This window comes from Ostrea edulis, chromosome 6, assembly GCF_947568905.1.
Source record: "Ostrea edulis chromosome 6, xbOstEdul1.1, whole genome shotgun sequence".
NCBI classification, from domain to species: domain Eukaryota; kingdom Metazoa; phylum Mollusca; class Bivalvia; order Ostreida; family Ostreidae; genus Ostrea; species Ostrea edulis.
This window is the reverse complement of record NC_079169.1, coordinates 35888234-35903026: the sequence shown is the minus strand read 5'-3', so window position 1 is coordinate 35903026 and position 14793 is coordinate 35888234. Positions and strand designations below refer to the sequence as shown.

The window sequence follows — 14793 nt, the reverse complement described above, 5'->3', positions numbered from 1 at the left end:
TATTACTACAGTAACTGCAGAGTTGTGGAAAACATTTTTAGATAGCCAGTCATTCGGACTGACAAGAAGGCAACATAAGCCAGTCCGAAATAATTTAAGCCAGTTCGAAATCTAAAGTCACAAAATTAAAAAACAAAACAAAAAGTACACAACATTTATTTCCTTTATTAAACATCGATATACTTCATAATTACATTTACTCAGTTTCCATTTCTATGCTTGTGAAATCTCCACAGCCCCTCGGTTAAGAACAGAATTTTCATGATCTCTTATAGAAGAGTACCTGTATTTTAATGAGGTGACGATAAAATTTTGTAAGCGGTTATTTGGTACGCAGCCGGCAGTCTGTCAATGCAAATACGGTATGCCTCGATCTTGTTTACCAGTAAGGAAAAAAGTATTACGCAATCGCATTTTAGTTTTACAAGATAATTGCGCTGAAAAATGCGCCGATGCTTGCAGGAAACAAAACAAAAACAAAAAACCAGGTCGGTCATTTGGACCGACATCAATGGCTTTTATACCGGTCGCAAGCATTTTTAATCGGTTTTGCCGGCATGACCGGCAGTTTTCCACAACTCTGTGAGTAACTTGATCCGAACAGTCGGATCACGTCGAGTTGACAGGCGCGGATCATCAGATCACACGAGACGCGAAGCGTCGAGTTTGATCTGATGATCCCCGCCTGTCAACGAGACGTGATCCAACTCTTCGGATCAAGTTACTGTAGTAATGATAAATTTATTATATACCCCCTTCTGCATTTTAAATCCACATTTATAAGATAATAAATGTAATCCAAATTATCAAAAACACAGACATACTATGAAATTATGTTTTGTGTACGCAGTTTTGTTTTGTGACGGGGTCAACATTTTCCACAAATAACGTTGCGTTTATGCATTGTGACGTCATTGTGACGGCATCAGTTTCAGCAAACTCCGTACAGCGTCAAATTCTCCGGGACTACTTTCCCCTACGAATAATGGAGTTGTACAATCGGATCCCGCGCTCGTCCTTTTCCGTAACCGGTTACGGAAATAGCCAAGCAGTTACGATTGGGAGTTGTAACGTAACGGAATATACTGAGCTGACCGGAGCTTGCAGTTTCAGAGGATACTGATACGGAATCAGAAAACCACAGTGTGGTGATCCGGAAAAGCGGATCACACGCTGTGCAATCCACAGTATCAACGAACGATACATTGATGGGTATATAATAAAAGTAAATTCTAGTATCACAGAAAGGGGTAGAGGACAGAACGGAATATTCGGGGGAAGTAAATTATTTGACATGGTCATAATTCGTATATAATGTTAGAGATCAATATTTCATTTGAATCTTTTTGTTCCAGAGTTAAATATTGAACAGACGATCAGAGAGAAACTTTCATCAGCCGGACTGGATCTCGATAGAGTTGACAATGCAGAATTGGCATCCAAAATGAGTGATTATCAACTAAAGTCAAGAAGTATTAAGTGCTATTCCACGTAAGAATAATGCAAAATTGAATTTCCGCGGCACATCCAATGTTACGAAATTGGGCCAAACTTTTAGAAAAAAATTAGTTGGGTGCATAATATATGACAATCTGTTTATTTTCATTTTTTGTCACCCAGTATAATTTTTATTTAAAAAATCGAAAAGTTGTTACCATGTACTAATTCATACAAAATGTCGGGAATATCAAATAGAAATTCTCAAAACAGCAACACTGAAATAAAGAGCCATTTACACATATCTCAAGATAAAATCTTGAATCACCATTTTAAATCCTCAAAAGTGTGGAAAATTTTAATTCCTGTTTTATAAATAATAAATAATCGCTGAATAATCGTGAGTTTAGTTATCGTTCGTGGAAGTTTCATAAACACCGCTAGATGGCACAGCGTAACTAAGAACGCTGGTGCGTGAAAATTGCGGCAATCCAAAAATTAAATAGAGCCTTGCAATGAGATGTGTAGTGTCGGTCACTACGCTGGCAGTTTATGCGCGCCATATGGTGCATACCCCAAAGAAAAGGGATTGACTTTACTTGGGGAGTGTAGATCTACCAGAGATATTAAACACCATCTGAAGTCGCTGAAACTTAGAACTGGACACCAGACGAACGTCAAAGCAGCAGCCGACGCGACACTGAGGGACATCTCATAGGGTCTGTAAGTCTCGTCATGTGATTGCCGAGAATTAGCGAGATTATTAACTTCCGGGTACATCAACATCTCAGATTGCACTGTGTAGAGAGTGGTATACATAGATATAGCGTTATCAATCGAGTATGTGGAGGTTTTAACGAGATAAACGTGGGAATTGAAGCTTTAGTGGAGTGGTCGAGGATTCTTCGCTTCGTGTTTGACGAATTACGTGTAATAACTGCCAGTGTACAAGCATCGACGAGGGTACGTCTTGCAGATAAAGAGCAGGTTGGTAAAAGCGTAATGAGATGTACGATACGTTTTTATATTCTCAAATCATTCCAATTGAAAATAAAAACGGATTATGCATAAAACTTGCTTTGTGTTTATACGAATGTACGATCAGAAAGGGGGGGGGGGGGGGGGGGGGGGGGGGGGGGGGGGGGGCAACGATACTACTTGTACGTACCTGCAGTGTACAGTTGTATACATATTCAATAAACAAAGCTCATTAAATGTAAATATCTATATCAGTTACATCACAGATGGGTTGATTGTTTAAGATTTGAAAATTATTTTATAGATATGCCTTGAATCTGAGGATAAAGGTGTTGTGTATTGTGCAGTCATCATTAATGTGGATGTCTGATGCCAGTATGCCCATAGTGGGGCAGTATAAGTGTCGATCTTCATATGGCAGCAAATTTTCAAAGGCAGGTTCACAATTTAAAGATAAAATAATGTCAATACATGTTTGGATCTATATTTATTATGATTATAATAATTATAAGATTATATGTTGTAAACTTTCTTTCTTTTTAGAAATTTCTTTCTTTAATATGTATACGGTGTGACCGTTGGGCCGAGCGAAGCATGTACGTAACTCCGTGTCCCGAGTGGTAATCATAATTCCGTTAAGTACGGTAGATTATGATTCTTTTATAAATATATATTTTGAATGAAATTTCCTTGCGCTAAACACCCAGTAACATCTCAATATTAAAGGAGTTTATATGGGGACAACAGTTTTACATGATCCGCAAGGCGACGTAAACTGTGCATTGTGACGTCACATTTAACCTCGACTTTTTTCTCTTTTTCAAAGCAAACAATTATAAACAACAATAATACATTCCGTATGCAACGAAAAAGGCAGTTAAAACCAAACAAAATTAACCAATAAATTCAAAATGGTTAAAAAGTAACCGTAATTTTATCGTATCTTCTTATTTAAAGAAACTCATGAACTCGTTCATCTATTTAGTCGTATTACGGTTTTATATGTATTTATGTGCTAAAACCTCTTACAATGATAATTATACTATTCACTTTGAACAAACTGAGTGTTTAAATTACGAATTGCACGTTAGAGTCTTCTATTATTGGCATTCAAAATAAAACACGAATAACTGTTGAAACAGGTAATGAAAAAATAAATGGCGGCGCCCATATGGATCACGAAAATTTCAGTGAACGTATATAGAGATGATCTCTTTTTCTTTTGCTGATTTTGACTTTTTTCTTTTATATACGTGTTACCTTTAGAGCCTTGCTTCGCGGACGGGCCTTCGGCCCGTCCGAGCTTCGCTCGGTATAAACTGTCTTGCTGTTATGCCCTCTGGGCTCAAATTGGAATAAACTTATCTATACCCAAAGTAAGTAATAAATGGGTTCAAACTGTGAAAATAAAATTTTTACATGTAGATATATTGGAATTTTTCAGATATAAGAAGGCAAATATAACTGTTCAATGTAAAATACGCCAGTAGTTGGATAAAACATCCAAAGTCGGCACAGTCAAAGGTCACAACAACAATGGAGGAATTAACTGCATCCTCATTCCGAAGGGCAGTAGGCCATTTTCAGCAACCCCTGAAATTCTTAATTGAGGCTAAGTGCCCATTTTCAGCTCGAACAATGACAATTAAAGAGGCCTGTGCAAATGTTGGGATTTCCCTCTTGGTAAGTCAGCATTATAGATTGAACAATTATGTGTACCTAATACATGTACATTAGCTGTACATATATGTATTCATATATATTATTATGGATGTATCCAAGTTTATTATAACTTTAAAGTAACATTTTATGAATGAAATACAAATACTACTTAGACTTCATTGTGATATTGAACTGCTAATGTTCTTTATAAACTTTACTTGCATCAAGTTTTGAATACTGCAGTACATCTATGTCAAAAGAAGTATGCATATTGCAGTATAATACTTTCACCACTAATCCGACCACTTGTAAATCATGTATATTTTATCAATACATGTAATGACAATTGCCATTTTAGAATGTGATGTAAGAGATGGTTTGCTGCCCATTAAAACAAAATATGAATATTGGCATCAGATTCAAGGACAACAACACCTGAAAGACACCCAATGCTGTGATTTGCTAGTGTGGATTCCTAGTGACACTCAAATACATTGACAAAGATGTATTATGGTCAACTTTTTAAGCGTGATAGAGTTTAATTATAATAATAAAGTATTTTTGCAGTCTAGAACACACACACATAACCACATGTACATATACTTTATTATGATATCAGTGGTGCATCTATCAAAGTTATGTAATTACATGTATATTTATTGAATAAACATTATAGACAGAGTTTTTCTTATTTTAGATGAACCAAAATTTGTATAGACACAGTGTCCAGCTTTACGAAAATCATTGAATTACATGCATTCACTAAAAACAATGGATTTTACTTCTTTTTTAATAATGCAGATTTGAAAACCTTCAGGAGAACAAAAGGCTTTATGTTTGATTGTAAATTGTTTAACGTCCCTCTCGAGAATATTTCATTCTGATGGAGACGTTCCAAAAGGCTTCATATGAATATAAAAGGCTTTATATTTATATAAATATGTAGAAAAGTTATATTGCATATATATGGTATTCATTACTTTTAACTTTAAAAATTCAATGTGGCAGGTATGAGCATATATATACATGCAATTAATCTAATAAATTTGTAGGATTTATCTGCAATCTCCTTCAAAAGGGGAACCTACAAAACCACATGGGTCACACAAAGCTGAAATATTTTGTCAGATCAATATCTATACTATGACAGAATATGGCTGAGGAATTTAAAAAAAAAAAAATATTCTCTCATTTTCCCATTCAACATGGATTCTGCATCTGGAAATTTTATAGCAAAGTTGTGATCCTCTTTTGAGAAGTGGGATTTATTTGTAAGAAAGAATGGGATATTAAATGTCATGTCATTTGGAAGTTTGTCAAATATACAAAATCCTTTGTCCGCCAGGAATATATCACCAACTTGCAACTTCTCTCAAATGCCACAATGGTTCACAATTGCCAAATCAGATTTGTATCCAGCATACACAATTGGAAATGAGCTGCATTAGGTGTAATACACATTAAAGTCTTTCCTTTGTGGCGACTCTTGTAATTACTGTAAGCGAAAGACTGACTATTCAATTTGCTCATATTAGGTCTCTTCTGTTGCATCCATTGCAATCTTCAATTCTTCTGGCTTTGATATTTCAGTTGAATGGACACTCCCAACAGTGTTCATGATCCCTTCAAACAAAATTTCATGAATATATTAAAAAATATTCACAGAAAATGGTGTATACAGCAACATTTATACCCCCCCCCCCCCCCCAAAAAAAAATTACTAGGTAATTGAATATTGTGAAATCTGATAACTAGTCAGTGTATAGAAAGTGCATTGTTCATTTTTCCTTAAAGAACCGCTAAAACATGCCTTTCCAGGGTTTTTCAATTATGATGTTCCCAATTGTCATGGATGGTTTCCTTTAATTATGCAGGTTTCTCACTGCAAGTTACAACATCCTAGTCTTCAAGGGAAGCTGTCAGAACAAAAACAATACCATTATAAAATTTGGTGTGCATATAAATTTAGATAACACTGAAATGAGAATGAAGAAAATACAGAAAACCACCTGACACTAAACTTAACCACTGTAACTTCCTGGTTTGATGTACTAATATCTGGTATTGACAATACTTGTATCGTACACTGTACCTTTTTAAATGTTGAGGGTTTGATGCTGTATCATTGTTGTCTGGTACAGATATATTGGTAGCAGTATCAACTTCGGTTCCTACATGTTCGTTTGAAGCAAATGATTCTGCTTCAGCAGGTTTCGTAACTTTGTATCTATGAAAAAAAGTAATATACCATAAATTGATGTTTTTATTGACTTAAAATGGCTCACTACACAACAAATGTAAGTTATAGTTTCTGAAATAAGCACAGGATATGAGTGTTACAATCATTCTTATCAAGGCCATGTGTCACTTTTATATAATTATACAATAAAGATATATACCAGTTCTCTTGAAACACAATACAATATTTAATCATGCAGGAACCTATATAAAGGCAAGTAGTATCAAGGATATCCTGTCAACCTTTTCCTAGCAAGGTTATTTTTTCTATATTGATACAATAAATTAGTGTCCCTTCCCCTTTTCAGGCAAAAGGGAATTATGTAGTAAAAGATGTTAATAAATGTTGAAATCAATAAACGAAGAAAAACTTTACCCCCCCCCCCCCATTTATGAAATCTTAGTACATGTAATTTCTTTTCCCATTATTTTATTTTTATCAGTTCGTCTGTCAACATCTTTTGTAGGCCTACTCCCCCTCTGATTTATCTAAATAACACGTCCAGTATATTCTGTCAGTTTATACACACGTGTGTTAATTTGACATGATTATTCGTTGAATTATGATAATATTACGTACCTACATCTTTGTATCCACCGCTTCCTTACTGTAGCATCAACTAGGAACTTAAATAAACTACATGGCAGAGTTTTCCCAGTCTCATGTATGCAGCCGATCGCTTAACAATACACCAAATTACATATTAGCACCGACTCTCTGTTACAACAAATTAACACGGCAGGGTCTATAAGCCCGTGAACTGATACAATCGGAAGTTCCGTGAACTCAAACACACACAAATTGCATACGTCATACAATTTACTTTCGTTTTTACTAAAGGTCTAGTATTAATATTAAAAATCTTTTGTAAGTGGAGGTACAGAATCAACACTAATAAAGATTTGATTGAGTTCACTGGGTTCTAATTAGGATGTGATTGAGTTCATGGGCTTCTAATTAGGATATGGTCCACTTCACGGGCCTGTCTCTAACACTAAATAGGATGTGATTGAGTTCACGGGCCTGACTCTAACACTAATTAGGATATGATCCAGTTCACATCCTAATTAGTGTTAGAGTCAGGCCCGTGAACTGGATCATATCCTAATTAGAAGCCCGTGAACTGAATCTTATCCTAATTAGTATTAAAGTCAGGCCCGGAAACTGGATCACATTTTAATTCGTGTTAGAATCAGGCCCGTGAACAGAGTACAGCATCATATATAGGAAAACGAAAGTAGAAGGTATGACGTATGCAATTTGTGTGTGTTTGAGTGCACAGAGTTTCCGGTCGGATCAGTTCACGGGCTTATAGCCTTTCCCGTATATTATTCCACACGTTGTTGTACCCGGAAGTAGTAAAACCGAAAGTGAAACCAAACGAGACTTACAGACCCTATTGCGGGACGTATTGGGTTATTTCGGTAAATTGATATAAAAATATACAGAATGGAAATCATATTGTTTTTTTTAAAGACGGATGAAATGTATGAAGCAATCTTGATATTTATATTATGAATACATTGAAACACGCACACCTGATATACATACACTGATCAATGCAGTGCCCCAAGAAATAGAAACAAATGAGTACATGTACAGTATAACAGCGGATCTAAATACATCGAGATCACACGAGTCGCCAGTTTTACATGTAAAGATCTGCAATGTACACAACAATCACTGAGCTTAGCGAAATCTCAGAGATTGTTGTTTACATTGTAAACCTTTTCAGAAAAATTTCCGACTCCTGTAGTTGAACTACAAGTAGAATTCAATTTGATTTAGACGGAGTTTATGAATGTGATAAAAATGTTAAACACTTGTGCGCCACACGCTTGCACTTCGCTAAAAGCCATTTAACACATTGAATTAAGCTTTGTGATATAAAATTGTAACTTTCCGAAGGTTTTAACGAAATTAAATTAATTTTTTCATCAAATAATTAATGAATGCATATTCATTTCTATGCGAATGTTTAAAAATATAGCATAAACTTAATAGTAAGTAATTTGATTTAATTTAATTAATATAAAAACTCATTAGCTAATTTTATATAAATATATGCACTAGGAAGGATAGGTAACCCAAGATAAAAAGGAAAGATAACTCACACTACAGTGAAGTTTAAAAAAAAATATACCTGTTTACCTCATCAAAATATTTTTATTATTATTATTATTTACTCTCTCTCTCTCTCTCTCTCTCTCTCTCTCTCTCTCTCTCTCTCTCTCTCTCTCTCTCTCTCTCTCTCTCTCTCGTGTAAGAAACTATAAATTTTTCAGATTTCAGAGGTGTTCAACCTCATCTTTCTCCTTGTCCATAGCTATGATCTGAAAATTATGTTTGTCACAAATAACATTTCTTTCTCTGCCCTTTTTGGTTTTAATTCTTTCCTTTTTAAAGTTGTTCTTTTCTTTCCAATATTTTGTGTTCACCTTTTCTTGCATTTCCTTTTCAATTTCAACCTTTTCTTTCTCTCAAGATTTCTTTCTGTCTGTATTTTTTTTTATTCATGTAATCTCTTTTTTCCAAGTGTGGCAAGAAATTGGGGATTGTTTTTTAATACCTCCCCCCTCTCTCTCTCTTTCTCCTTTTCCTTATTTTGTCTTTCTTTAGCTTCACTTTTTTTTTAATTTCACCCTATTTCTTCTATCTTCTCCCTTCATTTCATTAACCTCTCTGGGTTATATGTATACACTAGATGTTATGGGTGTAAATTCTGAGTTTGAACATATATTTTCACAATATTTTAATCCATTACATGTTTAAAGTAAATACTTGAATAGTTATAGTTAGCATAAAGATAAATCATAATACATTTTCTTGAAAAAATCTATGAAATCAAAAAGCCATTGCGGACTCTACAGGGTTGCGGACTCTACAAAACACAATATATCTGCCAGAAAACTTAGCAATAATGAACTAGAGTCTGTTTCTTTGGTAGATACATTAGTAACTGTATTGCCTCTTACCAGTTAGAGTATAGAAGTATAAGTCATCAGGCATTCCAAAATATGACCATGCACTGTGATCTACTTCTCTAAAGAGATTAAAGAATACCTGAATGCTGAGACTGAGCCCCCGTGGTAAAGAGATAGCCTATAGGCCCTACCTTGTTTACATGGTGCTTCATATGAAATTTAACCGATCGTTAGCGTTGATAAACCACACATCTTTACATGTAACAGTAACATAACCTCTTCACTAAAACTTACAAAGGTAAGCTTAAAAACAACTCCCAATTCCAAATTGAAATTCGTCTGTACAACTCATAGTGGAAACAAATGGGTTAGGTATAATGGGAATTTCGATCCCGACCTAAATTTCTTAGAAATCTTGTTTTAACTATTCGGTAGGATCATATATCATATTTCGATAGTTTAAGAAACAAAAATGAAAATACATTGATATAATCATTAGCTAAAATAATTAAAGATGATAAGTTAATGCACAATTATTATATTTCAATGATTTCAATATATTTCGTTTTTTTTCATTTTCCCGGAATTTTTCACCATTTTAAAGGAGGCATTTCTGGAAAAAAAAAAATGAATTTTCCACACTTTTGAAAATGAAAAGTTATTAAACAAAATCCCCTTTTCCCTTTTATAAATCTCATACGATTGTAAGTGTTTGCTGTTTTAAGAAAAGTAATTTTAAAAATTGGATGGTTTTTTTCAAGAAAACCATATTCATCAAATAAAATCAACCGTTGTCATGGAGACAAGTGAGATATTGTCACTATGGCAATGCATAAAGGAAAAGGGGACTTTATTTGCCATAGTATATTTTTATTGACCAAAATATATTGGTATTTTCCTCTCGATATTGATTATACAATTTATTGCCTATTTTTAGCTATTTTGTGTTGATTGTGGGGGTAATCTATTTTTAGTAACATATCTCTGCAGGTATGCATCAGATGAAAAAAATAGTACCACATATAGTGTTCTTATGTATAGTGCTAAAGTATATATAAGTATCGATTCAATCCCTGACGGTCGATGTGCCACCCTTTGCATGATTCTTACGTGGAACAGCACTTAACACTAGCAAATAGTATGTTTCGTCTTTCAAACGATGGTGCAATTTCATCAACTCAAGAGGAAAACAACCTATTCCAGCGAACTCGTTACATGTCGCATTATACATAACACACCTTCTTAATTCAGGATGTTCTTACCACGTTGTTGTAAGTGTTATTTACTCGATAAAATGGGCGCATTCTATTTTAGGACGTCCAGATCCCACAGATTATACTTTTGTTACAAATTTGTTAGAATCTTCGAAAAGACACAACAAATCTAAAACAGTGGGGGAAAAAAGTGGTTTCAACTGGTGATCTAATTCAGCTGTGCGACAAGTATAAAGATAGCACAGATTGATCGGACGTGCGAGATTTGTGTATGGTTCTTCTATCATTCGCAGGATTCCTTCGCTTTGACGAATTCAGTTCCCTACCTTGTTCAGATATCTTTTACAGAGAAGGTTACATTCAAATAAATATACAGAAAAGCAAATCAGATCAATACAGATAAGGAAACGAAATACTTATTATCGCGGAAGGTTCGACTTCAGCATGCCCAGTTAAAATGTTGAAGCGTTACACAGACTTGGGGAAAGTAGACATTTAATCTAATGATTTTCTTTTCAAGGCAGTGTTCAAATCAAAATATGGGCTGCAACTCATTCACAAAATTAAAACTGAGTTATACCCGCGCAAAAGAGTGTATGGTATCCAAGTTAAAATCAGTCATGGGAATCGTAAATATAGGTCTTCATTCGTTGCGTTCAGGAGGCGCTACAACAGCTGCTCAGTCAGATGTAAACGACAGGTGTTGGAAAAGGCATGGAAGATGAGTCTCAAAAGCGTCCAAAGACAGTTATGTTAAAGACAGTGTCGAAAAAAGGCTGTCAGTATCAAAACATTTAAAATTATAAGATATACAATTATCAACAAGTTTTAGGGATTACGTAATACAAAGCATTACTTACTATGCTGGAGGAAAAGGGAATTCAAGTGGTGTTCGTCCCCACTGCGTGTACGAACAACCTGCAGCCTCTTGATATTCAGATTAACGGACGATTTAAAACGCGTTTACATCCAAATTCCAGACATGCTATGCAAATGAAATAAAAACTTCTCTAGAAAAGGTGTCGACATTGAGGATGTTGAAATCGACTTGCGGTTGTGGAAATAAAACCGACCCACGCTAAATGATTGATATACTGGGTCAAGACAAGGAAGTAATAACAAGGGCTTTTGATAAGGCCCGTATATTATTCAATGCGACCTGCAGTGTAAAAGCAGTTAAGAGTATACAAGTACATGTATACTAAAATGTCATATTGTGTGTATGCATTCATATGTTAAATGATGTAACTATTCAATAATTTTCCCAAGCTGATCATAGTATCCGGTTCACAAAAATAAAAGTTATCTCTCTTTGTTTTTAATTATAGCCGCATTCAAATATTTTTACTTCATTATTCACTATGGGTTTAATTTCACGAAGAAAAGATAAATCGTGAACATAGTGAAATTAAAACCATCGTGATTATTTCCCAATCTACAGTATATGTACACTGTACAAAATACCATGGGGTATGATTATTCTAAATTTTCCACCTGGGTAATTATTCATTTTGCAGTCATTTGATATGCTTCTATCAGAGGACATTTAGAAAATTTGTCGTATTTCTTATTGCACTGTAACTGAATTTCACCAAAAACTCTATCCTTTTAACAGGTACTGGATCCAGTGTTGCAATCCGTGGATTTTGAAAGTAGGAATGAATCTATATTCCGAAAAATCCAGAAAAGGTTTTATAAAAAACCAGATAAAAATGACAACAGCACATGGTTTTACATCATGACAACAATTCTTGTGTTTCTGGTCGCAATAATAATCATGTTGTTATTCCAAAAGTAAGGGACCTTGACTTGAATAATTGTCGTTGGTTTCTAAATGCATAGTATCATGACATTTTGATTAACTAGTTATAATCGCTTTCTAACATATCTTATCGTGCATATTAAGAACATTGTGTGTGTGTGTTTGTGTATGTGTGTGTGTGTGTGTGTGTGTGTGTGTTTGGCTGCGTACGTGTTCGTGTGTGGCTGCGTACGTGCATGCGTGCCTGCAATTTGTTGATATGTTTAAAATTCATAATTGTGTTTTATTTCATCAAGCTTGGATTTTTTGTATGAGTGAATTGTCTTATGATTAAAAGCCTCATGCTGAATCATTTTGTTCTTGTTGTTGTCGTGAGTTCATGGAATTGAATTCCTCAATCTATTCTTTCATGGTTAAATGTGATCTAAATATAATATATTGTGTAACGTGGCTTACTTGTGATGAACACTATAATGGTAAACGCTCGCAAAAGAGTTCAAACGCAGCATATAAATTTGATTAGAAGGTGTGTAGCACCCCAAGTTGCAAAAATGTCCCTATTGTTGTGAAAGGAAATTTAAAAAAAAAATCCTTAAAATATTTACTTTCATTAAATTGACAAATGCAACAAAGGACAAATACTTTTAGAGATTGTTTAATGCTAAATACAATGCCTCATAGTTGGTTTAATTGAAACGTTTCATAATTAATTACTATTGTGTGTTACTTCATATACGGTAACTCTTTATCGTTTACACCTCTGTGGAGATGTCACAAAACCAATGAAAATGGCATACATGTGCCACAACATATGCGAGAAGTGGTGTAAAGGGCATTTCGTTTCTAGAAAATTCCAAAAGAACATCTAGTAAACTTGAAATCAAAATACATTTCCCAAATCAACATGATCGAAACGCATGACCTTTCAACAATTTCCCCTTAGCGCCAACATCCGTGCAAGTCGGTAAATAGCAATATTTTCCGCCCGAGCCAATTTCCCAGGGTATCGGTGCTGTATGTAAAACGCAACTGGGCCCAAGCGGGACAGGGTCAACAGGTAACCCTGTTATCAACTTTGACAGTGATGATTCTATGTATCAGTCAGGCAAAAATCATGAAACATTAATATACTTGCCGTTTGGTGAATTGGTTAAGGTCAGTCGGCCAAATGCCGAGTTAAGCATATTTGACTCAGTGGGATTTCATGTACCTCAGGCCATTAAATCTAAACTTTGGGCAGGGCAGTAAATTGATTTGCCCTTCCGTTTGAAGCAAGCCCGCGACTTGCGCACTGACCCCTATGTTACTGGGGAGCTTGTTATCAAGGATGGGCAAATCATGATTGTAAAGCTGCAGCTTAAAACTATAACCAGCATTCATACTTGGACAACAGCCTTTATTATTTGCATGTCTATTTATTTAGAGAAGTTCCCGGACAGTGGTCAGGAACTGTTAAAATATATGCATAACATTCGCCTTGCAGCAAGCAGAGTGGATCATACTGGTTGGTCCAAGTATGGCGAGCTATATCGCCTTAAAAAATAGCGGTACCCATTCTCATCATGGGGGGGGGGTCGTCGTCGTGGACTCAGAATTATGGGCCATGTACATATCAGCCCCATGGCTTGAGCAGTCAACTCAGGTTATTGACAGGGATATGGTCAACAATGGAAATAATTTTCCCTTTCATAGCAATTTTAGACAAAAACAACAAAGCACACAGGGACATAACACCCAGGGAGGGGGACACGGGGTCAAATATAACCAAGTCCCCAACTAAATTTCAAAGCCAATGGGTATCTGCTACGCCTTCAACAGGGACTCTTGTTCTTTCAACCCCTGTAAGTTTCGACATCGATGCTCAGCCTGTGGCGGATCACACCCTCAAGCAAACTGTCCCCAATAGTGGAATTCGCCTGTACAGCTTAGTGTATACGTCCACCAAATATCTTGAATTATGTAATGCACTTTCATCACACCCTGTTATACCGGATAGAATTCAGATCATGCATGGTTTCAAATTTAGTTCCCTCCTCCATTATGCAGGCCCAAGGACACATGAGGAAGCTATAAAATTGAAGTCGGCACGCTTAACACCTAAGGTGGTACAACAAAAGTTAGATAAGGAAGTTAGCTTGGGTAGAATGGCAGGTCCTTTTGAGGCCATTCCTTTTCCTACTTTAAAAGTTTCACCAGTCGGACTTGTAACCCAAAAAGATGGTGACCAACATTTAATTCATCATCTATCATATCCAGAATTCGAGTCTGTCAATTACTTTATTGACCCAGATATGTGTACTGTCAAATATAGTAATGTAGATGAAGCAGTTCTTATGATCCAAAATTTAGATTGGGGCATTTTAGCTAAAGCTGACCTCAAAAGTGCTTTCCGTTTACTGCCCATCAACCCAGGTGACTTCGATCTACTTAAAGTCCTGTTTCTAGATGTTGAATTCGACACCTTATCCAAGCAGATGCGATTGCCTCAAGATAAATTGACAGAGTTGGTTCAGATAATACAGGACTGCATTGGTGTTAAGAAAATTACTCTACATGATCTGCAATCTATTATTGGGT

At 35.4% G+C, this 14793-nt stretch overlaps 1 protein-coding gene and 1 long non-coding RNA gene across 16 annotated transcripts in view; one reads left to right on the top strand and one right to left on the bottom strand.

Annotated features, from left to right (window-relative positions):
- The window catches only part of LOC125683572 (uncharacterized), a 45240-nt gene extending 33625 nt beyond the window's left edge, over nt 1-11615 (bottom strand). For 6 of the 15 annotated variants that reach the window (XM_048924854.2, XM_048924857.2, XM_048924856.2 and 3 more), the window contains exon 1: nt 11315-11569. The gene's annotated coding sequence lies outside the window, so the exon portion shown is untranslated. Of the gene's footprint in view, nt 1-11314 lie in introns of all 15 variants that reach the window. The other 9 variants (XM_048924860.2, XM_048924862.2, XM_048924863.2 and 6 more) reach the window with 4 other exon arrangements.
- LOC125683584 (uncharacterized) lies at nt 3694-4894 on the top strand. Its single transcript, XR_008795739.1, has 2 exons — nt 3694-4098; nt 4436-4894. It is a non-coding gene; the product is annotated as an uncharacterized LOC125683584 (long non-coding RNA).
- Nucleotides 11616-14793: the final 3178 nt, after the last annotated feature.